The sequence below is a fragment of the Diadema antillarum genome, unplaced genomic scaffold, assembly GCF_040938485.1.
Source record: "Diadema antillarum isolate AM-2024a unplaced genomic scaffold, OU_Dant_1.0 scf00000172, whole genome shotgun sequence".
NCBI classification, from domain to species: Eukaryota; Metazoa; Echinodermata; class Echinoidea; order Diadematoida; family Diadematidae; genus Diadema; species Diadema antillarum.
The window spans coordinates 255,528-282,125 of record NW_027271061.1 but is presented as its reverse complement, the minus strand read 5'-3'; the positions used below and the strand labels follow the sequence as shown (position 1 = coordinate 282,125).

The following is a 26,598-nucleotide window of genomic DNA, read 5'->3' as shown; positions in this document are numbered from 1 at the left end:
AACAAAAACACTAGAACGGTGTAGCTGTATGATGAATTTATATGTCTGAACGCTGACTAACGGAATGGGGTATAACGAAACGACGTATAACGAAACGATGGTCAGAGCATTGTTTCGAACTAGAACTCGATAACGAATCTGAGCGGTCTAAATCAGCGTCTGAACGGTCTGTCGGCTGTACGATGATTCTTTACGCATTATTTCTTTATCAAGTTTTGGTATAAACTGGCTTTGCGTCTGAACAGGGCGTATGTAGCAATAGGCTCCCAATAGAGAGGTGTATTATGGCTTTTATTATTGTCTGTGCCCTTGATGTGCCTTGAAAGGAGGCTAGTCATAAACCACCAGTCAGACAAAAAAAGACCACCATAATTCCCCATTTGTGGCTTCCTCAATGAATGCTTTTGTCAAAGACTCAAGGATGTCAAGAAGAAAATAGAAGAAATCATGATGGTAGAAAATGGGAAATTTGTTTTTGAAGTGGGGATTTTTTTCTTCATTTTTTTTTACGAGATCCACCTTGATTCCCATTTTAGCTCTCATGACTTGTTTGGGGCAAACAGAGTAATTGTGTTGTGTGTGCAATTCATGGGATATGATATCTTGCTATATAGGCCTATGCTTTAAACGCTGTTCAAGTAACGCTACCCGTGACCCATATCCTATGGCTGGGGGGGGGGGGGGGGGGGAAATAGCATCTTTGCAAGAAGCATCTGAAGAATAGCGAATATTGTAGAGAAATTTGTTTGCATCCAATCTTTACTTGCAATCATGAAACATGACATCTTCTGTCCTATAATCATTCAGGAGGGGTGGGGGGGGGGGGGAGTTACCCCGTTTTAGGAGCATACAATTAGGCATATGGCCTGTCATTGTTTCTGAGAAGTATGCTATGGCTTGCAAGAAAAATTCACATCGTATTCAAGGTGGCTTTGACTCAGCAAGTGAAATCAAGTATAAAAAATAGTGACATTTTCAAAAGCATTGAAGATACACTGTAAAATGAAGTTCTGGATTATTTGTGTTCTTGTGAAACAGAGAAATCTTTCACAATCAATTATGCAAATTAGATGAGGTAAAGACATGACTGCCTTACAATATATAGAGAGGAGCTCCCCTTTAATCTTCACGTATGGTAATTCCACGGTCCGGTATTGTTTTTAGAGTGAACAACACCACCCTTGATCCAGTCACACTTGGACTATTAAACAAGCAGCAGCTGACCAGCTCTGTTTACATATGGCTGCTGAAGTGTATTGTCAAACACTTCAGGGGAGAAATTTGTCCATAACCATTGATAAGGAAGGGGGGATAGTGGGGTAAGTGGTCGTAAATCAATTTTGAGAGGTTCTCTGGTCTGAGGTTAGCTGGGCAATAACTGATGACCACCGTCTGATGAGGTGAACATTTATGAGAGGTCAGTTCTTATGTCTGTTTTTTGTGCAGTCAATATTTTGAGGTATTCTTCTGGTTTTGTTTTGTTTGTTTTTGTTCAGTCTTATTCTTTGATAGGGCAATATGCCCATTAAAATTTTATGTCCAGTGTATTTTGTATGTCCATCCCTGCCCTGTATGCCAACTGCTCCTTTTCTGATTAATTGTGTGTTTTAAAAGTCCTGGCACTGTTGTCAGGGACATCAACCTCCGACCTTTTCTCTCCAACCAGTGGGGATGGGGGGGGGGGGGGGGGGGGGGGGAGGCATCCCCAACACCCCCTCTTTAAAAAAAAAAAAAAACAAAAGAAATATAAAGAAAAAATGAAAGGGGGCTGTGCACTCCCTTTAATTTTTTTTTTTTATAAAGAAACCATAATGCACACTATTGCTTTATAGTTGTTGGTTTTTTACCTCTTTAATTAGAATTGATATCAGCTGTTCTTATAGCATATATGTGTTTCTTTTTAAGGATTGGTTAAATTCTTGCATGTCTTTTGTGATCATTGTTTCTGATCGTTGGTCAAAACCTTGTGGAAGAAACCAGTCGTATCCATGCTGGGACGGAAACACATGTGGTGATAGAGAACATACAGGACAAAGAATAGGGATGAGACATGGGAATAGAAGTGACAATAGTAACCACCAAACCATTTGTGTGCACTTCTTGCCGCTTTTTTTTTTTTTTATTCCTATCACCCCTCATGCCTGGCTGCTACCACATCCGACACGAACAACTGGCCAATGGAATCTATGTATGTTCTCGGGATGATTCATGAAGCATTGTGTGCGCAAGATATTGATTTCTTTTCTTTTCTTGTCTTGTGTAATGTGTGCACATAAAGTCCTCAGGGTTACTTAAAGGGATTGCTTATCTTGTAAAGACTAATTGTGGCGTGTCCATGTCGTTTCATTATGTATGTTTGTTTTCGCAGAGATTTTTATAGGCTTTTTATGTCATTTGATAGCAAAGAAAGGAAACAATAAGGGATAAGCCTATATACTGTTTTGTTATGGATTCAACATAATGTTATATTGCCCACTACATATTCCCTCCTCCCCTTCTCAGTCTCCCCATAAAACTGTTAAAATGAAGCAATATTATTTTTCTGTTACTTTAGGACTAGCATTTTGTATATTAACCGTATTGATAAGATATTGTATCATCTTTTTGTTAGTTCATAAATGAGTATATAATCAAGTTGTCTGAACCAGACTTGCATTGACTCAAAATATCTCATGTTAATGATTAACTCTTGTATTGTTCTTCATTGTATTTTTTTATGGACTTGTTTCAGATTTACGTACTTAAACACCAACTTATTTGCTCAGTATATGCCTCAAACTTTTGTTAATTAATTGAGAGAAAACATAGGCAATAGTTAAAGAATTTGATTTACCTCGGTAAATAACCGCAGAGTATTACATCAAGTATTCTTGTCTGCCTCTTCAGGTTCTTAGAATCGACCAATGTGTTGCTCCCTTCCTCTCTACCTGATGTCCTTTAACCCATCAAACCCCAGGGAAATTTTGCTGCCGAAATAATCATTTTTTAATCACTAAATTGGCAATAGTTTATTTCACTGTGTATCTTATATCAGAGAAATATTAATGAAGGTGGTTAATTTTATTATATCTTCACAAACTCTGAAATAATTTATCCAAATTTGCCAGTTTTAGAGAGAAACAAGAACTTTTATAGTCTTCTACGATATGTTGCCAATTTGAGAATTCAATGTAATTTTAGCAATAAAAAGACTTTTGAAAATTCTGCATCCGAAAGAATTATAGACAAGTATGAGTAATAATGAACTTAAACAAAAGATAAATTTGTGTCCTGCCTTATGAAACACTAACAAGGATTCAGTCAGATTATAATTTTAAAAAAAAATGAAGAAACAGTGCCAAATCTCAGAAATATGGTTTCTAGAAATTGAGGGGTTAAGATCTTCCCCTTCCCACCAAAACCTCACCAAAGTTTGCTGCTGAACTTCACCCTGTGACAACACCAGTCTGAGCCAGACCAAAGGAACACTTTTGTCTGGACCGCTTCCCCCTCGGCAAACAACCACCAGTCATCAGAGGACAATGGATGCTCCTCGATGTTGTGTCTCGACCGGTTCGAGATCCATGGGAGTCCCGCCTTCACAAATTTACCTATCTCTCCGCATGTGTAATTTCTGGGAGAAACTCAATCCGGCGGCATTTACGGAGATCCATCAATAGAATCTAGTAGAGCTGCCACGTCTGTCCCATACTGTAGGAGGCTTTCTAAAATCTTTGATACTTGCCCCCCCCCCCCTTTGTCCCCGATAGGAGACTATTAAAAGGTAAAACCTGGTTCCTGTACACCTGTGGAAACTGTCAATATTTGCTCTAAATGAACACTTAGGCATAATAAATGCATGAAATAGTGTTGTGACAACACAGTTTCAGTTGGGTAATGACAAAATGCCAAAGATGTACCCCAACAGTATGGCAATCTGAGAGCATAAATCCGATTATGGTTGCTTGAAACAATACAAGCTTATACTCTCATGTGAACTACAGTCAACCTCGCCTAAGTTGAATCTATGAGGATTAAAGAAGTAGCTTCGAGTTCAAGAGAATTTGACTTATGAGGGACTAAAATCAATAGAATATAAATATGAATATGAATCTTAATCTAAATCTGCATCTGAATCTGAGAAGAGGACTTGAAAATACCTTCAACTTAGACAATTATTCAACTTATGCGAGGTTGACTATATTGTCAAAAGAAGCCAGACCTCTATCAAAAGTCAAAAGGGACCAATTGGACATGTTTGCCTATTGATTCTAAAAATCCACCATTCAAAAGGAGGTATTTGTATTGTATTGTTCCATTCTTTCTTCCCATGTTTTCGGTGGTCAAGCTTCCAGTAAATTATCCTGTCTGGTAATACAAATGGAAGCTGTGGTTAGTATAGTATTTATTTTAAGTTAAGTACATGCAAATTGATGTCTTTTCATATGTACTGCACAAGCTAAAAAGACATATTCTACAGGAATTAGTGATGTATGTTTGTTTTCCCTGAGGATGACATCAAAGAAAATGTCATGAGTAAAACCCTGGGCACCATTTCTTTCTCTTTTCACTGATGTATGTAATGATCAGCTACTTCTGATGAGAAAATCAAACAGACACTCATGAGCATTTGATGGCTTGGATGTCATTCTTGAACAGGTGAAATCAAGCAGTTTGTGGGACTACTTTTATCCCCTCCACCTCTTTTTTTTTTTTTTGGGGGGGGGGGGGAGGGGGGGAGGGGAGGAGGATATTTGCAAGAAAGACATTTTTGCAAACAGTTGCAGTTGGCATGCCTCTGCAAACAGTATGTTTTTGAAGTCCCAGTACAGATCCATTTGGCATCATCATCCTCATCATTATTGTAAGAATTATCATATTCGCAATCCTCAATATTACCACTTGTGTCACATGAGCTCTCCAATTCCATGAATGTATACAGAAGCACATTTTGCTCTGTATCTCTGTTCGCTTTTTTTCCCCCCTCTGTCTCCCAGGAGAATTTGCATGTGGATCCTGGAAGTTAATCTTCATAATCAACTGCTTTTAAAATCAGAGTAGACATTTTTAGGCATTGATCTGGGTAAAGATTCCAATCCCCCTCGCTGGGGAAATCAGAACAAGTGTCACAGATTCCAGGCCTAATTGCAACCGTATCCCAGGGCTGATGAATCTCCATGGCAACTGCACAAGTTTTGAGTCGGTCTCCCCTGTCTCCGGTGGTGCTAGCCGGATTCGTAGCAGTAGACGCTGAGATGTGTAGCCTTTGTGGAGAGGGTGACTATAGGGGATTCCCGTGACTATCAAACGCCCAATTAGAAACCGGATCGACCGTCAGGTAGAGCTTGATGTGAGCCAAGCTATGGGCTTGTGTGTTGCCAATTTGGTGCAAAATTTCTCCGATCAATCATCAATTTGAGCGGAACGGAAGGTGAGCGAAAATGTTTTTGCACGTGGAAATCAATTCGTCTGCAGATCGACCTGTTTGAAGTTAAGTCGTCCCACTCGCTGATTCTATCAACATTAGCAAAATTGAAGACTTACAAAGTAATAGCTATTTTGTTTTGCAGATCTGAAGCGGATGAGAGATTATAACATGTGTATTCATTGCTGAATATTATCAAACCATCACATTCAATATTATCACACATTATTGTCTTACATATATCTGCACTGGTTTTTAAATTTCTAATGTTCAAAGATTAAGTCTTCTCCTTCTGCACCAGGAATGAAGGTGTAATCTTGATTTTTAACCTCAGCACTGACACAACTTCAATATGTTCAACATTATTTCTATTTTGTTTTTGTTTTTGGAGACACAATGAGTGAATACTGATAGTCAATACATTTAGCACTTATTTCAGATGCATGCGGAGCTCACAGAAGTATGTAAAGTGTTTTGGTTATAAGCCCGATACTTTCAAGATTAAAGTGGAGTGGCATTCTGACATCTGATTTTACTGGGAAACAAGATAAAATTTCTTTTGAACTCAGTATGAGAGCTACATTGTACTGAACAATGAAGGGCACTCTTTCTATTCTAAAGTTAGGATAAACTGTTTTGATTGCGCACTAACACGTAACATGTAGGCTTAGCTGAAACACAATCTTCACCAATTTACCTTCATCATAAGAAAGGGTTTGTAAGTCACCCAAAAAAGAAAAATACAGCATGTTTGGGGCGCTATTCATGAACTATTTAATTGAGTGCAGAAGTAAACCTCCAATGTTGATACACAAAGCATAGGAGGTCAGAATAGTGTTTGAAAGAAAACACCTCTCACAATAGAGCAAACGAGTCGTATGTTGTTGGCGGAGCTCTTTTTCTCACTTTCCCAATCGGTCTCTCCAATAAATTCTGTCAGCAAGGTCAAACGAACAATGGCTGCAGCTGTAGAAGTCAAGATTTTTGAACCTTTAATCAACATATTTGCACATGGCAGTTCCCCCTCATTCTGTCTTGAACGCTCTCGCGCATCATTAACTGCCGTGGTGGCATGCCGATATTGCATCTATTGGATTTTTTGACTGTGGCGTGGAATGTCAAACATGTGACGTGACCCAGTCGCATCATGTCGCCCTCAATGAATGTGACTTGACAACATGACAGCTGGCATACTCGTGTTGCGTAAAAACATTTGCACTGACATTTACAAGAAGGACGTCGTATGGGAGCTTCAACAAATAGAATTTCATTTATTCAAGTACAACTGTAGCATCCCATTCGAGTATCTTTAAGCCATGATTTTTATTGTGGCTACTACCCAAAACACTGAACAGTTGGTGCTTTCGTATGTCGATGAAGGGTAATTTGTCAATCGGTTGCAATAGATGTTCATTTGCTTCATGCATGACTGAAGGATCAAGTCTTCAAAATGAATTCAATTCTTTCATTTTTTGCATCACGTCCTGATAAGATTTTTCAGAGCTAACATGGTCTTTAAAAACAAGAGGTCAGTTTCGGGAATAGGGAAAATTGAGATGAACCGCTCTGCTGTATCGTAAAAGACGGTTCGCGCACGTGGAGTAGCAAGTTTCGTCTCGCCCATTAATCAAACGTGAGAATTGATCAGGGAGGTATGACGTCTAGCGTGTCCTCACGAGGCAGGTAAAGATACCCTGACAAATCACGTCTGGGACTCGCCGTGGCATTAGTCATGTTGGAAATGCTAAACATTCGGGCAGCGGAAACAGGAAAAACCGGGGAGTCCCTGGGAGATGGGTAAGGATTAAGATGGGGCCCCAGTTCATCTCAAGGTTAGCAGAAACACAAACCTAACCTATTTCATTTGTTTGTTTGTTTGTTTGTTTTTTGTTTCACGCTCACTAAATACCAGAGAGAATGTTGGCAGTAAGATATATTGAAAATATCCAGGCAAGAAGGGATCAGGTTTTAATTTCAAATCATAAAAGATGCAATCAGACGTTTAGTCACAAAATCAAACATAAGTCAGGTATCAGCCAATCAGAATTGAGTATTCAGAGACATACGCTTGATTTTTCTGACTAATGTTCTATCACAACTTTTATGCAACAAGGCCCAGGGCCCCGTTTTATCACAAGATATAATCGATTTTAAATTTCCCTAACACACAGGCTGCTATAGACTTATGATTGAAATCAATCATATAATCAATTATAACTCTTCATAAAACAGGACCCTGGGGACTCATAAACAGGCCATGAATATCACACTGATATGTTCTGTCTGCATACCCTGTGTCTCACGGTCACAGTCACCGGTAGCACAATGTACACCATCTCCCATATCTATGCAAATCCCCCCTTGACCTTTTGTACTGTCCTATTCCTACATCTTCCACACTTGAGTCAGATGCTTAGTATAATATCCCATTTAATGAAAGTCCAGGGGTCCGTTTCATGAAGTCCTCACATAAAAGTCTTTACAGAAATCTCAGAATGGCCAAAGTCGCTCACATGTAGCTATGTAGAAAAGTAAAATCCATTTCATGAAGTCTCTCATAAGTGTGTCTTATGAGCGAAAAGTCTCTCATAAGACCTTCATGAAACAGACCCCAAGTTGCTTTGAAACCTCTAAAATAGCCTATACTATCTGCACTATGTTGGGTATACAGTGTCTCATTCCATAGGCCTATATATTTTATCCATTTTTTTTTTTTTTTTTTGCTTTGCAAGCTTCCCAGGTACCCACTAAATACACCTGTCCTAAAGAGATTCTCTCTAGATCAATTACTCTTCAACTCGAAGGCCCAAGTACTATGGCAGAACACAAACCTGTGTATTTACTACAAGCAGTTGAAGTGGGGAAAACCATTATCACAGAGCCCCACTCCCCTCCCCTCCCCCCCCCCCCCCCCCAAGTAAATGAGGCCTTCGATCATCCTGTGATCAAATTAATCAATCTAGGAGCCAGTTGTAATTACTAGATCGAGCTGCTTCTCTGAGCCTACTGAGTTAGACCAGGAACTAGACAGGAAAAGGGTGGGGGGGGGGGGCAGGACCTAGCTGATCAATAACGCAGACTGATTTCTTGAGACATAAAATGCTCTCATCTTTTTTTAGTCTCCAACACTTTGGCATGCAAGGCAGATGCGATGATGGAACACAGCACACACATAACCCAACAGCTCAGCCAGACGTCTTCTAGGAGATCTGCTTTCTTCAGATAAAAAATATAACTTTAAAGGTCATACCCCTTCCAAACTCTTAACAACTTTGTTTCTTCTATAGATGGGTGTTGTATCACAGTGATGCTGATTATTACTCTTGTGTTGTATTTTGTTTATTTGTTTGTGTTTTTTTCCTTGCCGAAAATACTGCAGGTTTCATGGAAAAATAATGTTTTTCCCTGATTTCATTACTGGGCATGTCTATTGCAGGAAAGGTAAAAATGTGTTTTTTTTCCACCAAAATATACTTTTCCAGCCATCAGAGTACTGCAATGTTGTTTACAAGATTGGCATCTCTGAGTATGAGAATAATATATGACACTGTAAGAATCGAGATCAAGCTCCCAAACCATTTCGCAATTGGAAAGCAAACTGCGAGTATTTGTGTGTGTGTGTGTGTGTGTGTGTGTGTGTGTGTGTGCTATTTGTGAAGTACCATCGCCACCTCGAAATAAATCTGTTTCTCTATAATTCACAATGCATATATGTGATATGACTTCTGTGCGAACGCCTGACCCTTTAAGTACAGAAGCAAAAATAGAGCTTGGTATGGTTGTCAGCGGGATCTCCACTGGGTAGCCAGAGTCATGAGTTGAGCTCCTGGGGAGTTTGTCTGTGTAGGGAAAGTGAGCTGGAGCTTAAAACACATACATTCTTCAGCTAGAGACACATTCTCACGATGGCTTAGTTTCATGGAACTAGTCTTGTGTCCATGCTTTTCTCTTTATTAGATTCTGTTTTCATCATATTACTGTCATGCGGAAGAAAATGATAATGAACAAGCAAATGAATGATGCTGTAAAAACTCAGAGTGCTAACCATGAGTTATAAATGACCATCAAACAACTGTGTTGCTTAATGGAAAGAAAGTTACTTAACGAAGTAACATATTTATCATTTGTAAGGCATGGGGAAACTGGTAGCAAACCGATAATTATGCTAGCAATGATAAAGAGCAGAAAATGTGAAATAAAGGGTGGGAATGATGATGATAATGAAGATAACTGTTATAATGATAATGAGGATGATGGTAATATTGATGGTTATGATGATGTTAATGAGGGTGATGGTGATGGTTATGATGATGATGGTGATGATGATGATGACTGTGATGATGGTGATGATGATGGTAATGATAATGTTAGGGTGATGGTAATGGTGACGGTGATGGTGATGATAGAAATGATGGTAATGATGATGGTGATGATAATAATGATGATGATAATGGTGATGATGATGATAATGAGGGTGATGATAATGGTGATGGTGATGATGATAATAATGAGGGTGATGATGGTGATGGTGATGATAATGATGAGGATGATGATGAAGATGACTGTGATGATGATGGTGATGATGATGACGGTGGCAATGATGATGACGATGATGATGGTAATCATGGTGTGATAATGATGGTGATGATGTTAACTACTTTGATGATGATGGCGATGAAAATGGTAATGATAGCAATATCATCAGCTGTATGTACCATCAAAACTTTAAATAGGTATGAATGGTATCATGAATAATAAAACCCCAAAGTTTATATGTAAAAGTTTATAGAATCAACAGATGATGTTGTATTTCTTGGCAAGAGACTGTATTGATTTTCTGTCACATCAGTGAATGCATTCTGTTTGAGGGGAAGTTCATAATGAGCAATACAGGTAGTGAATACAATATGCCGAGTGTGATCACTCAATTGCATAGCACATAGAAATGCTAGTATGTCATATTCATAATAAACATCAAATTTGGCTCGCGGAAACAAGTGAAGTGCATAATCTTTTCGCCAGAGTGGATAATAACATCTTGTGGGTAGGTTCCATCAAAATGAATCACTAACAACTTTGATCATGTGCCGCCATTGGAAGTGGATTTATTCATTACCTGAACTAGGTCATTTTGAAGTAGATATGGAGTAGTATACCCTCTCTGTGTTGACTCAATTAAATCCATGATGTTTTGTTTGGTTCTGCCAATGCATAATATGCCACATATTCGAGTGCCAGAGGAGAAAAAAAAAATGGAATGCTTTGGCCCTGAGCAATTTGTCAAATTAATTTCAAGTATGACTGAACCTTTGGTCTTGATAACTCCTTTGTTTGCTCGGAGTTTAAGTTTATGTATCCAGGAATCCCTCCCCCCCCCCCCCCCCACCCCCCCAAAAAAGGAGTGATAGAAAGGGAGAGATTGTTCCGTGCTGAGTACCTACCATCCATACAATGCCTCATCCAGACACTCAATTAATTGTCTGCGCAGGGTTCCAGTAATATTTCGATTTTTGTCACAATGGTCCCATATATGCTAACCTGTACTCCTCTCCCCCATGCCTGTTTGCACAGCGCTGACATCAAGGAGCAACTTGCTGAGCCAAATGATGGATTTTCAATCCTCTTCAAATCTACACAGAGTCAACATTTTCATATCTCCTCCCTCTCGAAACCACCCCACCTCCCCCAACCCCTCTCTCCCACACCCTTCTTTTTTCTTTGTTTCTCTCTGTTCCCTGTTTTTTTTTTAATGAAATGGGAAGAAGAAGGGTATGCAATTGTGCTAATGAAAGTGTGGATTAACGTGTCCACGGCAACCAACTGGGCGAGCTTTCTGGCAAGATGCACCACGAACAGTAATCAATCTCACAGATATGAGATTGTAAAGGGGGCAGAGTTTAAGTCTGCCATTACCATTAGGAATCTGTTTGTACTTCCTGTGAGTGGCATTGTGATGTTCCAGCCTTCAGATGGTTAAAGGTGTAACTAGTTGGAGTGATGATGAGGGAATGATTACAGTGTCCCCACCCATCACTAATGCCCCCCTCCACCCATCATTAGTTACGTTCAGACGGGAGCCCTTAACCTCGAAGTTAGGAAACTTCGAGGTTAGAGCTTGTAGTTAGGGACCGTGAAGACGTACTCGTAGTTAGCAAACCTCGAGGTTTGCTCGTTGTTTCGAGCCACGAGAAATCTTATGGTTAGCGCTCTAACCACGAGCCGCGGGGGGTCCCCACTCGTAGTTAAGCACCGTGTGGACACAAAAAACGAACTCGAAGTTAAGAGTGACCTCGCCGTAAACTCCAGCCCCAACAATTTCCCTCTGCTTCCAGGTCAACCTCCCAAACGTACACCACAAATACGCTACACGTGAAAAACCTATGACGCATGACACAACAACATCATCTTTTCTTCCCATGCGCTTGATCTCTGAAACTGAACACGTTGAACTCGCTACTGTATTCTTTATTCTTCTCCGACGCTAAAAAAAATGTTTTCGACGAATATCTTCATAAAGGCATAAAGTCATCAGTGCAGTGCTATCTCTGCATACCATGACAGAGAAAAAGAGTACATGTGAGCGAGTCCGACAGGGTTGGACTAAAGAATAAATAGACACCTTTTTAGCAGTGTGCTGAAACTTCCGGTTTTGTATTTTTAACATCGAGTGGGACCCACTCTTAGTTACGGGGGGGGCAGAAGCTTAACCCCGGGGTTTCGTAACCTCGAGGTTAAGATTCGTCGTGTGGACACACGTCGTAGTTAGGGGGCAAGAGCTAAACCTCGAGGTTAGGGCCTGCCGTCTGAAAGTAACTACTGATGCTCCTCTGCACTTCTGAACTGGTGTAGATAGGAAGGTCCAACTCATCAGAGTACCCCTCACTGGGTAAACAGGTGGCCTTTGGATAAATGTTCAGATGATGAGGTAGCTTTTTATTTCTTTGTAAATTTAATATCTCCAACAGATACAAAGCAAAATATTTCTTCAATGTATCTTTCGCAATACGCAGTGCAAAGATCAATGTCATTACGTAGGGTTTGCAATAATTACATCTGGATCTTCTGATTGTATACATTCCTAATTATTCCCATTTCATCTCTTTTGATTTACCTGTAATTACTCAGTTATTTAAAGGAAAGCAACCTACATAGCTCATTTCTGTTCCTTTTTGTTGTTGTTTTCTCTTTTCATTTCTGAAATGCAAATTCTTTCCTTGCTCATGGGGTACATTTGCATTAAGATATTTCAAGTGTAGATCGAGAGGACCTAAACTCCAAGTATTTGGACAGAATTAATGGCCTTCCTGTATTCAGATGATGATTATGATATCTTTCGAAGGGACATCTGTCAAGGGTGGTGTATGAATAATGTGGTAGGGAGACACGGGCGTCGTCCCTGGCAGAAACCCTAGCCCACTGGGCCAACGTCTGTCTGGTATCTCACGATGGCATCCGTCGGCGGAGGAAATGGAGCTCCTTCTCTGACACACACAGCTGAGCGGAGAAGTCTAGAGTCCCAAACACATCGCGTCTGTCTGTCTGTCTGTTGTGGCCTATCAGTGAACATCGATACATCTCCCTCTGACTCTTCCAAACAACTTCATCCTCAGCTTCAAAATATGGTTTTAAAGGAACCAGTTATCAGAGCACAGGAACCCTCTTGATTTTATTGCATAGTGCTGCCAAATTGATCTGAAACCCCATACGTAAAGCAAATGCAGTCACTTTTTTTTAAGGACATGTTCACCTTCATAGACATGTGGATTAAGGGAATGGAGCAATATTAGTAGAACACATCAGTGAGAGTTTGAGGGAAATCGGACAATTCATCCAAAAGTTATGAATTTTGAAGTTTGTACTCAGTCACTGCTGTATGAGAAGACTTCTATAGCTTGTGATGTCACATGTGTATTATGATATAAAGAAAATATAAAGAACATTCAACATATTTTCACTTTTCTCCCATAGTAAAAGAATACTTGACTTGTCTCTTTCAGTAGGCAGGGGGAATAATATTACCCTTATCATACGTCAGTGACAAGTCGAGGAGATGTGCACTTTTTTCAAAAAATAAAATTTTGTGAAATTCTCTTTATATTTTCCTAATGTCATTGCATGCATGTGACATCATATACTGTAGTAATCTTCTCATCCAGCAGTGACTGCACAGATACTTTAAAAATTCATAACTTTTGAATAGATTGTCTGAATTTCCCCAAACTTTCACTGATGTGTTCTACTAATATGTATACGAAGGTAGACTTGTCCTTTAAGTGTCAATAGAGTTGAAACTCAAGGGATTATCATTTCAATGTATCTAACCCTATTCATTCTATGGAAGACTGCTGCCATTTAGCAACAATGCCAATTTGAATCTGTATTATATTGAAACGACATTCAAAATGCAGTTGCCATCAATAGACACTCCAAAAGTTATTATTCTGCTGCTTTATCTGAGGACATAAAGTGTTCATGGCTCTGAACTGACATTTTCCGCAGTAGCTACACTGACAGTTTTGGAGGCAGGCTGCAAGCATACTACAGTGTAAATACAGCAAGTGTGATGTGTTGTACAACTGATGAGAGGTAAAGGCATATTTTGAAAGATATACTGTAAAACATAATATATTTGCGGCATGAAATTTTTGCAAATTGGAGCCGACAGCCTTTTTTGCGGCATGAAATTTTCGCAAATTGCCACTGGCATTCAATGCATATAGTGTACACAAGAACATTCACGTACATTTTAATTTCACGAATCTTGGCGCTCACGAAATTTGTGAAATTGAAATGCACACAAACATTCCTCGTTTTACAGTAGCTCAGTCGGTAGAGCAGCAGGCTAGGAATCCGGTGGTCTCGGGTTCGAATACCGGTGGAATCCCATTGTCTATGCTCATTTTACTGCTAAAAGATATTTTCTGACTTTATTGTCTTTAAGAATTTTAAATCCCCATCTCATGCTTTCCTTAAAAACTTCTTGGAATAATCAGAGAGAATCAAAAGCATCTGGAGCAAAGTTAGTGAACCGAAGTGTAATTTGACTCAAAATTTTGTTCAGAATGAAGGGAGGTATTATAGATGCCTCCTATGCGCTTTGTATGCCATCATTTTAAGGTTGCCTTTATTGCCCAGGAATTAAACTCCGCAAAATAATTTTCGGTGTCAGAGGCCTTTTGTGGGTCCCCCCCCCCCCCCCCCCCCGACTCAGCAATCGTGTTTTCATCCTGCAAGGACCATCTTGAGACGTTAATGGAGAATGGAAATATTGAGGGTGAAACGGGATCGCAGATTTCCTTCAGTTTCCATCTAGCAGGTGGAGGAGGAACAGGAGGAGGAAGAGGGATAGTTTGGGCCGGGGTAAGAGATGATGGCGACGTGTCACGGAACATGATGAGAACCCCATACCCAAAACACTTTGGATTCATCCCCCAGATGGTGGGTGGGTGCAAGAGGGGGGAAAAGACCGGTGAAAGTTGCTGAAGAGAGTGATTTTGGCACAGGCGGTGAAGAACGCATTAAGAAAGAAACACTGTGCTCCACCCCCGTGCTTGACGAAGATTTTCAAGTGCGATGGTTTCATGTCCAGTTTGGATGAAATCTCTCCCATGATCTTTGTCTGATTTCATCCTGTTTGTCAACTCAAAGCCAACTTTGACGTGGATTGGAATTGGGCTGTAAGGGGGCTTTACCAAACTTCCAAGACCATCGTCTGGTGAGCTTCCTATCAATCACAGCTGGACTGACCACCCCATTTCCTCTAATGATGACAAAAGTAGGAAAATATCATCAGATATTTTAAAATGATGTATAAAGGCAATATCAATGTCAATCTCCATGATATCCTGACCTGTAGAGTCTGTGTGTCTCTTCCCAATGGCCATTATCAAATCAACTTTCAACTTGGTTTCCACTCTGTTACTTTAAGGGTTTTGTGGGTTTGGTGGGGTTTTTATTCCTTTCTGTTAGGATATAGTTTTCCTCTAATTGCTTTCCTCTGATTTTTGAAATGGAGCGCGTGTCTTGATTGCGATGGGAAACATGCCGTTAAGAGTTTGGAATGCATATCACGTTTTCCACCAGTAATATTTTAGATTGTCAATGAAGCGAAGCTGACATCTGACTTATGGTCCAATGTTCCCCGCGAGGTAATAAGCATCCATTTCCCTCACTGAATCATTCTTGCCGCAACATTTTCCTCTTCTCACATTTTCCAGACTTCTTCATGTTGCAAGTTTTGCTAAAAAAATAAAGGGGGGGGGGGCGAGGAAACAAACAGATAAATGCATCTAGTGTTCTCTCTCTTCCCCTCCTCCTTTACTCTTGTCCAAATAGAAGTCGGTGCAAAGAGAAGATATTAAGTACCTAATTTGATTTATCCCGCTAAAATTCTGCACGAGTGAAGGCCTGGAAAGAGGCAATCCGGAATACCTTTCTATTTGATTAGCTGATGGAGGTAAACTAATAGGCCTCACTTAACTGTAACCCAATCATGTGTCTTTCTAACAGCCCCCCCCCCCCCAATCCTTCTATCTCCTGGTCTGCAAACAAGCACTTATTTAATTTCTTCATGTCAGTGAGATGATTTCTCAGAAATCTTCTCTTGACTCATTTTTTTTTTACATACATGTATCAAATCATGTCTATTTCTTTTATGCAAAGGTACATGAAAGATACATTAATTTTTGTCACTTACACTACTACTGATGTAGATGTTGAAGTTGTGAGAACTGTAAACTATGTTTATAAGATGGCTGAAAGTCAAAAACTTTGATATGCATGAGAGAATGTGAAGTTTGATATCTGAACCACATGTCAATCACGTTAACATCTGTATTTCAAAGTCTAAATATGCTTTGAAATTAGGAACTTCTCTGTTGTTATGAAGTATGTAATTGAAGTGTTCTAAATCAACTCATTCATCATATAAATGCCAAATTGCCAACATGCTTGAATACATCTGTTTGTTAAAGTGAAAACATAGTGTTGGTAAGGGTTTGAGAACCCGTCTGGCACCATTTCATATTTGCCTGCAATATATCGAAAGAGTCTACAAAGAAACTTACCTGGCTGACGCGATTTGCCGGGATGATGAGTCGTTTTGGAGTATTTTGAGATAAAGAATAAAAGTCGGTAAACCGACTTTTATTCCAGAAGGATCCAGACTAACTCAGTCTCAGGGAAAACTCGACCCTATTTCAGACAATTTTTTTACACGCAGTTCGTGATCGCCATATTCTACTGTATATTAATTGAACAGACAGGAAAGCATGTGCTAATCCTGTACAAAACAAACGGACAGTGCGCAGTCCTCAAGTGTATTACACACATCACCTGAGTTGCTGAGACGCGCTGTCTTTTAAGTTGTTGTTGTTTATCAAGCGTCTTTGATTGTTTATAGAGATGCTTGATAGGCGCACAAATTTTGCATGTGCGCCAAAGAGGTTTTTTTGATGCGTGCGTTGTATCAACTCAGACCGACCATTACTGCGAGTAGCCAGAACGCGAAGCGCTATACAGGCCGCTCCCATAGTACAACACTGTACAATCCAGAGGGACAACCAAGACAACTCAGCCCGCCGTCAAAGCGAGGCCGAGTTGTCCCCGAGTCCGAGTTTAGCCTGACCCTGATTGGGTAAGTTCTGAGACTGAACCTTTTTGGTTAATATTTCGCATTTTCGTCGTTACCCATCGAATATATTGTTATTGCAGCGTTATTCCACACATTTCTTAGGCATACGTTCACATTTGGGAGCGAAATTTGACAACTTTTGCAGGCGTATCAGAACTATGTTTTGGCTTTAACTTCAAAACTGATGTCAGAAACTCTGTTCATGTAGATGTTGACTATTCCAGCATTTGTGTGATAATTGTTTTATCTTCTCCTGAAGCAAAGTGAGCCACATAATACAACACTGTAAGACCTCAAGTCTAAATAATTTGGGGAAAGCAATGTTAGGAAATTAATGTTTGATAACTTTTGCCTTTTAATTCAAGCTTTCACAGTGACAGGTGAAATATATGCATTTGCAGCTGTTTCACATGGTTGAGATCATGTAAAGTTGTGTATCAAACCATGAATAATGTAATATACTTTGAAGTCATATGGATCAACTTGCTCTTTTTTTTTCTGTAGTAATAGGAGCACACATCCGAATGTCTCGCCAAGAGACACATTCTAGCCCTCAAACCTGTTTCCCCTTTCACACTCACAAGTTTTAGAATGCATCACTCTCAGAGATACTTTCATGTCATTTCATCAATACTTTCTTCCTTCCCTCCCCCCCCCACCCTCTCTCTCTCCCTCTCTTTATGATTAACTCTCATGTTTGCCGCAGCACCCGAATGTAAACATGTGATAAATCGATAACGAGTTTCCCCTTCCCCCATCTTAATAGGTGTGTGTGAAGGTCAAGAGGGAATATATAGGGAAGAGAGAAGAAAGGAAAGCAGGAGAAGAAAAAGAGGAAGACGAAAGTCCTGTTTTTAGTGACCAGGCCATGTGTTGGATTTCATACATGAGGGTCCTGTGTTCAAGAGAAATTCCTGGAAATATTTTTCATTTTCATTTTTTTTTAAACTTTCTGAAGAAAGTTTGCTCCTTGAATTGTGCAGATCTGTCATATCCTTTTTTTACCATGCGTTAACCAGCAGAGTGATTGCATATGTCAGACCATGTGAAATATCTTTAAAGTTGTTTTGCCTTGTTTGATATTGTTCTAGCAAATCAATGAGTTGCTTGAACAACCATCTATCTATCATACTCTTTAAGTTCACTTGTAGCTCATTCTATATCAAAGGAGACCCTCAAAACAATAATGTGTTTAATAAAAAGTGAGGCGACAAGTTTCTTTATCAGCTTTGGAACACAGCCAATATTGCAGCATAATATTCTACATTTTATTGGCATACAAAAGATCATATTTACAGATATATATAGAAATAAAGATTTTCTCAGAAGTCAGGGGAACATTGATACAGTACCAGAAATGAGCGAAATGTTTTATAACCTGAATACAGAACACTATCTCCATCTTTATCTAGAGCTTCACGATTGCATCTCCTCTAGGACGGTCTCATTTTCCTCCGCCGGAGAAAAATATGAATTATATTGCGATATGAAGACATCAGAGGAGGACACGCTTATTGTTTTCCAATTTTAGAAAAGGTCAGGATTGTCGGATGATGAGGAAACACGTTACGAAACCCCCTTCCTCTCGCTCCCAAGATGCCTCAAAATGAAATTTTTGATTTCGATGCCCGAATCATTCCCTCCGCTGTTATGCGTCCTCCAATTCTCTTGGCAGAGAATATCTTTAGGAGGGTCTTCTTTCATCGAGTCTCAATCTCGTGTCTCAAGACTCCTGAGAGGTTCTTCTTTTTTATTTAGGAGGGAGGGCGATTGTCGGCAGAGGAACTGGAGGACGAAAGTTATAGACAATATGAAGAAACACTGGCGAGAGCATTACTGGATGTTGCAGAGCTATGAATCAAATTCTTTATTGCTAACATAGTACATTATCTTTTGAATCCTCAAATATTTTTCAATTCCAAAACAAAATTGGCTGCATATATATGCCTCAGTCACTGGCTTAACATGTTTGAAGATTGACTACTTCTTTCACAAAATGGAAAAAGAAATTGTTCTTTTAAGTTTATTGTAAACTTTTTACTATGTTCCATTTGCCTGCAATAGTGTATGCTCTACATTGTACGTAAACTATGTAAGTGTGTGCATATTTTATCTATGTACAAATGTTTGTATGAATATGTGGACATATTTGCATATATGCATTAGTGGTTATGCAGGACAGTACAAGAGAATTTCCACAGTAACGGTCAAAGAAATTTAGATACCACACATACCAACTTCAGTGGCCATCTACACAAGAGTTAGACAGCAAAGACTACAAAGAAACCTGCTTGCTGCCCATTGAACTACAGATGGTCATTGTAAAGTTTGATCTTCTTGTTAGATCTGATGATGTAGAGGCTCATATCAGTTAGTCAAAGAAAATTATTTCAGCCCATGCTCTTTTTGATATCCTCGGACATCTGGTAAAATTTTCCTCGCAGTTGTTGAATTTACAAACTTTACCAATTGGAAAGGCAAAACTTCCCAGGTTGCAGTTCACGCAGTTGCCTGATTCTGGAGTTGACTGCTTTGACAGATATCATTGACAGCATGTAGCATTTATATTTCTGGAATGTCAGTGCAATTGGATGCCATTTTTTTATAGATCATAGGAGGATGAAGTGATGTTGATAGGAAATAGAAGAGATTGTAATATTATTGACAAAAAGGATGCATAGAAATCCATTCATGAATTAATCATAAGATGACTCATGATAGAAGTGAATTATTACTGTTTCCTAATATCAAGGAATTTTTCATAGATCATAGGGGGACAAGTAGATGTATAAAAGATATGATAAATTTTATCATTTCATCGGCATGAAGAAATATGAAGAGATAAGTGTGTGAATGTATCTGTCAATCAAACTAGATGAAGTCACACGTAAGCAGATTTACATTGTAGACATGGTCTTCTGCTCAGTGAAATGAGGCCATTACACATATTTAAATAAGATGAGTCATACTGTCCGGTGATTGAGCGGTGGAGGTGGGGGGGGGGGGGGGGGGGGGGAGGGGAGGGGATGGATAGACTTGGAATGTGAAGTTCATCAAAGCTCTAGAGGAATGCTCATAATTCTTTGACCCACATCTGTATGAGACCAGTAGGTTGACTGCACAAGTAGGTCCGTGGAGCGTTCTCCCACAATGCATTGCATCATTTTGTCCGCTGGTGCAGCTCATATACATGAGTTTAAAAATACCCAGTTCTTAATCGATGGATTCGGAAAAAGTGGGGAAGGTTGAGCACAAGGAGGTTTCTTTCTTTAACCCGCTAGTTTAAGTGCTCGTTTCGTTTCCCCTTTCGGCTGTAACACCTGTCTGGAGTTGACTCCGAATTTATTTGATTTGCCGTGGTGTCTATAGTGCATTAGGGTTGCCTCTCTATCTCTCTCTCTCTCTCTGTTTCTATTTTGCATCCGAATTGGCACCAGAGGCTGGTAAGGACAGGAGGAGGAGGAGGTGGAGGATATTGGCCATGGGGTGATGCGGTGAGGAAAGAGCATCAAACAGTCCCGGCCAACCCGCCGATATTGTCTAATGAAATTAGCGCCCTCGAGTGCTGTAGACACCCTTCCCTATTAAGCAAACGTTTTTGTTTGGCGCAGGCCGTGATTTACTGACTTTTGCAGCGGGTTTGCGCTTAAAATGAATTATTAAGATTTCTCATATCTTCAGCTTAGTGGCAGAAGGTCATTGATACTGATCAAAGTTTGTGGAGTTAATGCCATAATGACAGTAACTGTAGATTTGCTTTGATGCAAGCTTGAGCATAATTACATGAATTCACAGTGACGTTGGATGGTGTGTGCAAGGCTGTGAGGTGCTCTACGCACGTCAGTGCTCAAAGCTTGCAAAGGGTTAATCTGATAGAAATGAGTAAGAATGGCTCTTTTCTCTCATTGTTTTCAGTGTTTCAACATAATTCAGTGAAAATTTACTGGTTTCTTTTTATCGTTCCCTCAAGAGATAACCTTTGCGACATACTTCAAGTGAGTCACAGATTTCTTTTATTCTGCTCACCAGCCAAGCATAAATTTTTAATCTCCATGTGCCCACAGCCCAAGGCGGAATGGTGGCTTTGAGGGATTGCGTCCCAGCTGATGATTTCTCATTCTTTTGACCGATTCAATGGAACACTAGCTATTGCCCTCCGTTCAGGCAGAATAAAAATGTATTATTTGAGCTCTCCAATACTGCAGGATCAGTTCGTGCACAAGTTTTTTTTTTTTTAAATTTCTTCTTTTACTTCTACTTCCTGGCTCATGATACTCAATACTCCTTGTGCAATATCCTGCATTGTATATGAACATATGATGTTATGTTGATTGTTGAGTCATTTCTTAGAAATGTACATTTTTCAAGATTCTACTCAAGATTCATCAATGATGTATTTGTATACATATTTGCTTACATCCAGCAGTGACTGTGGAGAGACTTCAAAAATTCATAACTTTTGAACGGTTTGTCCGATTTTCCTCAAACTCTCACTGATGTGTTCTACTAATATTGCTGCACTCACTCAATCCACATGTCTATGAATGTGGACTTGTCCTTTAAGTAAACCCTTGCTGTCCCAGTGACTTTGGACAATGTGTACAGCACAATGGCACTTTCTTTGCCAATCTCAATTGCAGCTCACTAAGGGTTAATGTAATCTAGACTTGATGTCTTCTTACCCACGAAGATACAATATTCAGATGATAGTGGAGAAAGCAGCTTTTCATTGAGGAATGCCTATGATAACTGATGAGATTCCCATTGAAATTCCAAGAAATCATAGTTGTTGTTTTTTTGTTGCATTGTTGTTACTTGTAAATGTCCTCTGACAATCACATTAAGTGTGGTAACTGCAGTTATCATAGTGTAGAATCATATCAACTTCCCAATCATTTCAGTGTTTGTAGAAAATAGGCACTTGCTCCAATTTTGTGCAATGTTTCAATGATTAAACCAGAGATCGTGTTCCACCACCTGTTTTGATATCAATAAACTAAATTTTGTGATGTTCATGTGTTCCATCATATTACGAAAGTAGGAAGTAAACTTTTTCACTCTTTTTATGTGATGTTATATAGTAGGATTCATTTTGAGAAGTTAACAAAAAAATACAAGTGTATTCCCTTCACTCAAACTCCTTGTATACTTGTACTTGAGTGAGAGAATCCAATGATGACTACCCTTCGGTGCATATGACGAGAAATGTATCAGTAGAGACAAAAACTATCAGATACACAACATTGAGTTTGCTCATTTATTAGCCACGCGCAACTGGTTATTCCTCCTGTATTAGAGTGAGTAATAACAGTTCATGGCATGCCTGACTTGTTGTCAAGAAGCCGCTTTATCCCCATTGACCTCATAACAGATTTGCAGACAAACGACTTACACAGACAGATCAGTTCAAGCCCCCCCCCAAAAAAAAAAGTAAATAAATCTATGCTCTACCAGAATGAACACACACACACACACGAGGCTTACAATGGAACAACACACAAGTGTATACACTGCAAATGCGACATGCTGTGTGATTTTCGCCCACAGATGACACAATTACACACATACACAGAGTGAATACACACACCACACATTCACAGACACACGCACACACTCATATGCCCTGTATGCCCTGTACCCAAACACAAAGCAGTGGTAGAGGACTGCTCCATTGGGGGTTTTCCTTGGCAAGAGCTCATGAGAAACTTCGGTGTCTCTGCGACCGGGCGGATCATTCAAGCTCCAGATTTCGTGCCAAGCGGACGCACAGTCGCAGAAGTTCCCCAACGTGTGTGTGACTCGCTCCCCCCTTCCCCTCTCGAATGCTTTCAGAACACTTGTCCAACGTGGGTTTATTAAATCCCTCCCCCTACTCACTCACACTCGAAGTATTGCGAGTTCACTTCATTCACTCACTTCTCAAATCACCTGGACAGTGAGTCGGTCGTGTGTTATTTGATCTCCGCATCCACCTCAGAATTTGCGACAAACTTCTCACATCGCCGGCTTCTTCTGCGGACGTCTTGTTCCGGCGACTCAACTCCTATTTCTTGCAGTTTGTCGGGGAATTTTCTCACTGGCAACTTTATTAGCTGTCAGTCTAACAGTGACAGAGGATTTCATATAATCTTTGCCGGATCAATTTTATCAGACTTGCCTTCCAGTTGGATATACAAGTTCACATTCTGTAAGTAGTGATATACATAACCCAGTGCTATGAGGCTTTTTTGTTATAGTCGTTTTATGTATTTTTTTTTTTTACTTCTTTGTGTGTCTGTAGAAATGGCATTCTTGCAATCAACACTGGAATGTTTGCATACCTTTGAATGTTTAGTTCACTAAGGTGTGTTAACCACACGCAGTAGATACCGTGTGTCAACATGCAAACCCTAAACAGCTGTATCATCTTTGCCATGATTCATTACAAAAATGCAAAGTATTCTTTGTCGCCGGTAATCAAGTTTCTTTTTGTACATTCAAATGTGGAACTGAGCCTGTATTTTAATATAAACAGAACTTAAGTCATGTGTTCAGGTATTTGAACTCTATCATTCTCCCTGGTGACTTGTTTGTATGTTTTACCAGATGCATCTCTGAAAAGCGGTCCTGGAAATGTTAAAGGCAATACCTTTTTTTTTTCAACTGATCTACATTTCATGATATCATATTCTGCACCCTCATGCTTGTTTGACGTTATCAGCGATTTCATCCAGCGGCCTGGCATTTCACCTTTTGTATAATGCAGTAGATGCATATCTCGCCTCAAAATTCATGGTACTTCACCCTCGGCTTGGTCAATAAGATCGCAAGAACTGGTTGCGTGTAGTGTAGTGATTTCAATATATGGCCGGGCTGATTGTTATCACCTTGAACTCAGGTAGTTTGGCACCCAACTGTTTTGCGTTGTTGTTGTTGTTTGGCCTTGTAATCTCTCTAAGGACAAGTGCATAAACAGCAAACAAAAAACATGTAGAACAGAGTAATTATCAGTTCTTTTTAGGTCAGAGGTGCATCCATCAATTTGGTGGTTATCTTTTGGTCCTATTTACATGATTCTTTTTTCTTTTCTAGTTTCATTTTAGACTACTTTTTTTTTAAATCTGTGCGCACTTACTGTTTAAGTTGTCTGTGAAACTCAGAGCCTTCTAGTAGGTTAGTATTTTCCCTTTTGACAAATTTTCCCTGCATGTGCATTCATTTTGGCAAATAGTTTTTTTTTTTTCACAATTGTGCAGGGATTTTATGTTACTTTTACCCTTCACCTAGTCTTTATAGCAAAGGTAGAGCTAGAATCCCATCGATGTTCAAGTATTATGTTTAACTCGTTGAGGACTATCTGATTTTGCTACAACACGCATTTCCCATAGACACTTGCCCGAGTTTACTCAGGACTCGTCCTGAACGGGTTAAAGGTGATAGTGTCAAAGGTCCCAGCTTAGCCAACATCAACAACATAACATTTTGGTTTACCATGTGCAAGTTTCAGTTTCAGTTGGTTTTGATGGAGAAACTATGACTCACTGTCTCATCTTGTTAGAGAAAAGATAGAGGGAACATATACGTGACTTTGTAAGTTTTTAAGTTTTATTGTCAAACCGAAATTGACTTTAGTCCATAAACTGTAGTCTGGTACTGGTACACCCAAAGGGTCATTGTCAATTTCATGGGTTTCTGGTGTAAATTTTCAAACTTTACCCATTCCTTCTCCATGAGTCAATTCATCTACTTAACTCAGCATCAGAGGTTATACTCTTTGACAATAAGACTTGAATATCTTTATGTGAAAGTTTTCCATTTTTTGAAGAATAAAGGCAGGATATGGTGGAAAAAATACAACTTCTTGTCTTGTAAAAGCAAGATGACTGAGAAAAGTGGTGGGTTATCAGTGGTTGGAAATAATCCTGTATACATCAAAGAGATATTTTGAGTACTTCTTGTGAAAGAAAATGTCATGGTGGCTTGCCGAAGCTTAAACAGAATGTGGTAATGACGGGGAGAGGAGTAAAAACTGTCATACAGCGGTGAGATGATGAATGTTTATTTTTGATTGTGCTAGTTTCCACTTCAGACCATCGTGTTACCTCATTGCTCTCTGTTAATTTACCCCTGCCATCACTGAATTCATCGAGGGGGCCTTTCTATTTCCAATATTGATTTCCACTCTCGCCATCCACTTCTACTGACTGCAAGGAGGAGAATAGTGGGAGCCGATATCATTCAGGAGAAGATTTGTGGTTTATTGAGCCGCTCACATTCTTCATCAATCATCAGCTACACTCTTCTTCGTCAAACAGAGAGAGAAAATATGAAAAAACCTGATGCATTTGAGTTACAAAGCTGTTTATTTCTACATGGACTGAATGAAAGCAAACCAGAAGAGAGAGAAGGAGAGAGAGAGAGAGAGAGAGAGAAAGGGAGATGGTTCTTTGAAAGACATCCCAAAGGAAACAAAACCATGTAAAAAGAGAGATCCTTGCGGTTTTGGGTCAAAGAATTGGAAGAAAACGTACGAAGACGTTGAGTATTTCCTCAATCATCTCATCAGTCTTCCCTTCCTCTTACACTACCTGCTTTTATTTCTCTCCTCCATCTCCACCCATCTCTAGCCCTCTCTCGATCTCAGTTCTCTTTGTTAATACAAGCACTGAAGCCATGTGAGCACATTGATCCCTTCCCCTTAATGAGGACCAGAAATCAATAACATGTCCCATTTTTATTTCCCCAACAAAACAGCATGCTCCTACCGCGGAGGAAGAGTAGCACAGTTACATGCAGCGCAGAAATAAAAAAAGAGAATGGAACAAAAATTACCGGCAAAGATCCTCCTTTATGTTTAACAATACTCCTTAACCAGCTTTCTTTTTTTTTTTCTTCACTCTCTCAGCTCAGCGTGTTGGTCTGTTTGGATTATGAGACACTGAAGCTGTAACCCTCGTAGCAATGACCACCCTTTAGAAGCTTTTTCTCTGCTCAAAAGCACGCCAGCCGTTTTAAGCCGCTTTGTCACCCTTTTGTGTAATAATGGGGCTAAGTTTTTCTTTTGGTTGAGCCATGGGGGGAGAGAAGCAACAGTTAATAGGACATCAAGTGAGTATGTAGGGAAAGGTTGTTTACAGTTTTGAGAAACGAGATGGGAGAAGGAAGGGGGGTGAGCTATTGTTCCCCGTCCCCTTCCCTCATTTTTTTTTTTCTTAGCAGTTTGTATAGAGCTTGTCGTCAGCCGGAGACTTGAGGTTGACCAATGGATGGGAAGATTTAGTGGATGCAAGTGGAGGGGAGAGGAGACAAGTATCTTATGAGGGGCGATGAATTGATGAGTAATTCAATGCAGAGAGACACGATACTTTCTCTTGCTAGCCATGGAGCAAAGATGATATGCTCCTGAACAGTGGCGGTGAAGAATAGCCGAGCATGAGGATTTGCCCTTTGCCTTCAACAGAGACACATGATTAAAGCAGATTCATCCTGCTCACCAGGGATGATACAGTCATTGGATTGTTTAGTCTGGCAAATCCCAATTGTATGTTGTATAATGGTAAATGTGTGCTCTTTGATTGGCTGT

The 26,598-nt window shown here is 39.7% G+C and overlaps 1 protein-coding gene across 2 annotated transcripts in view; it reads left to right on the top strand.

Moving 5' to 3' along the window:
• Window positions 1-26,598, top strand: part of LOC139722808 (uncharacterized) — a 106,504-nt gene that overhangs the window by 59,512 nt on the left and 20,394 nt on the right. The window contains exon 1 of one of the 2 annotated variants that reach the window (XR_011710308.1): window positions 22,744-23,223. The exons of the other annotated variant lie outside the window; for it this stretch is intronic. The gene's annotated coding sequence lies outside the window, so the exon portion shown is untranslated. Of the gene's footprint in view, window positions 1-22,743; window positions 23,224-26,598 lie in introns of those variants that run through there. 2 annotated transcript variants of the gene reach the window in all.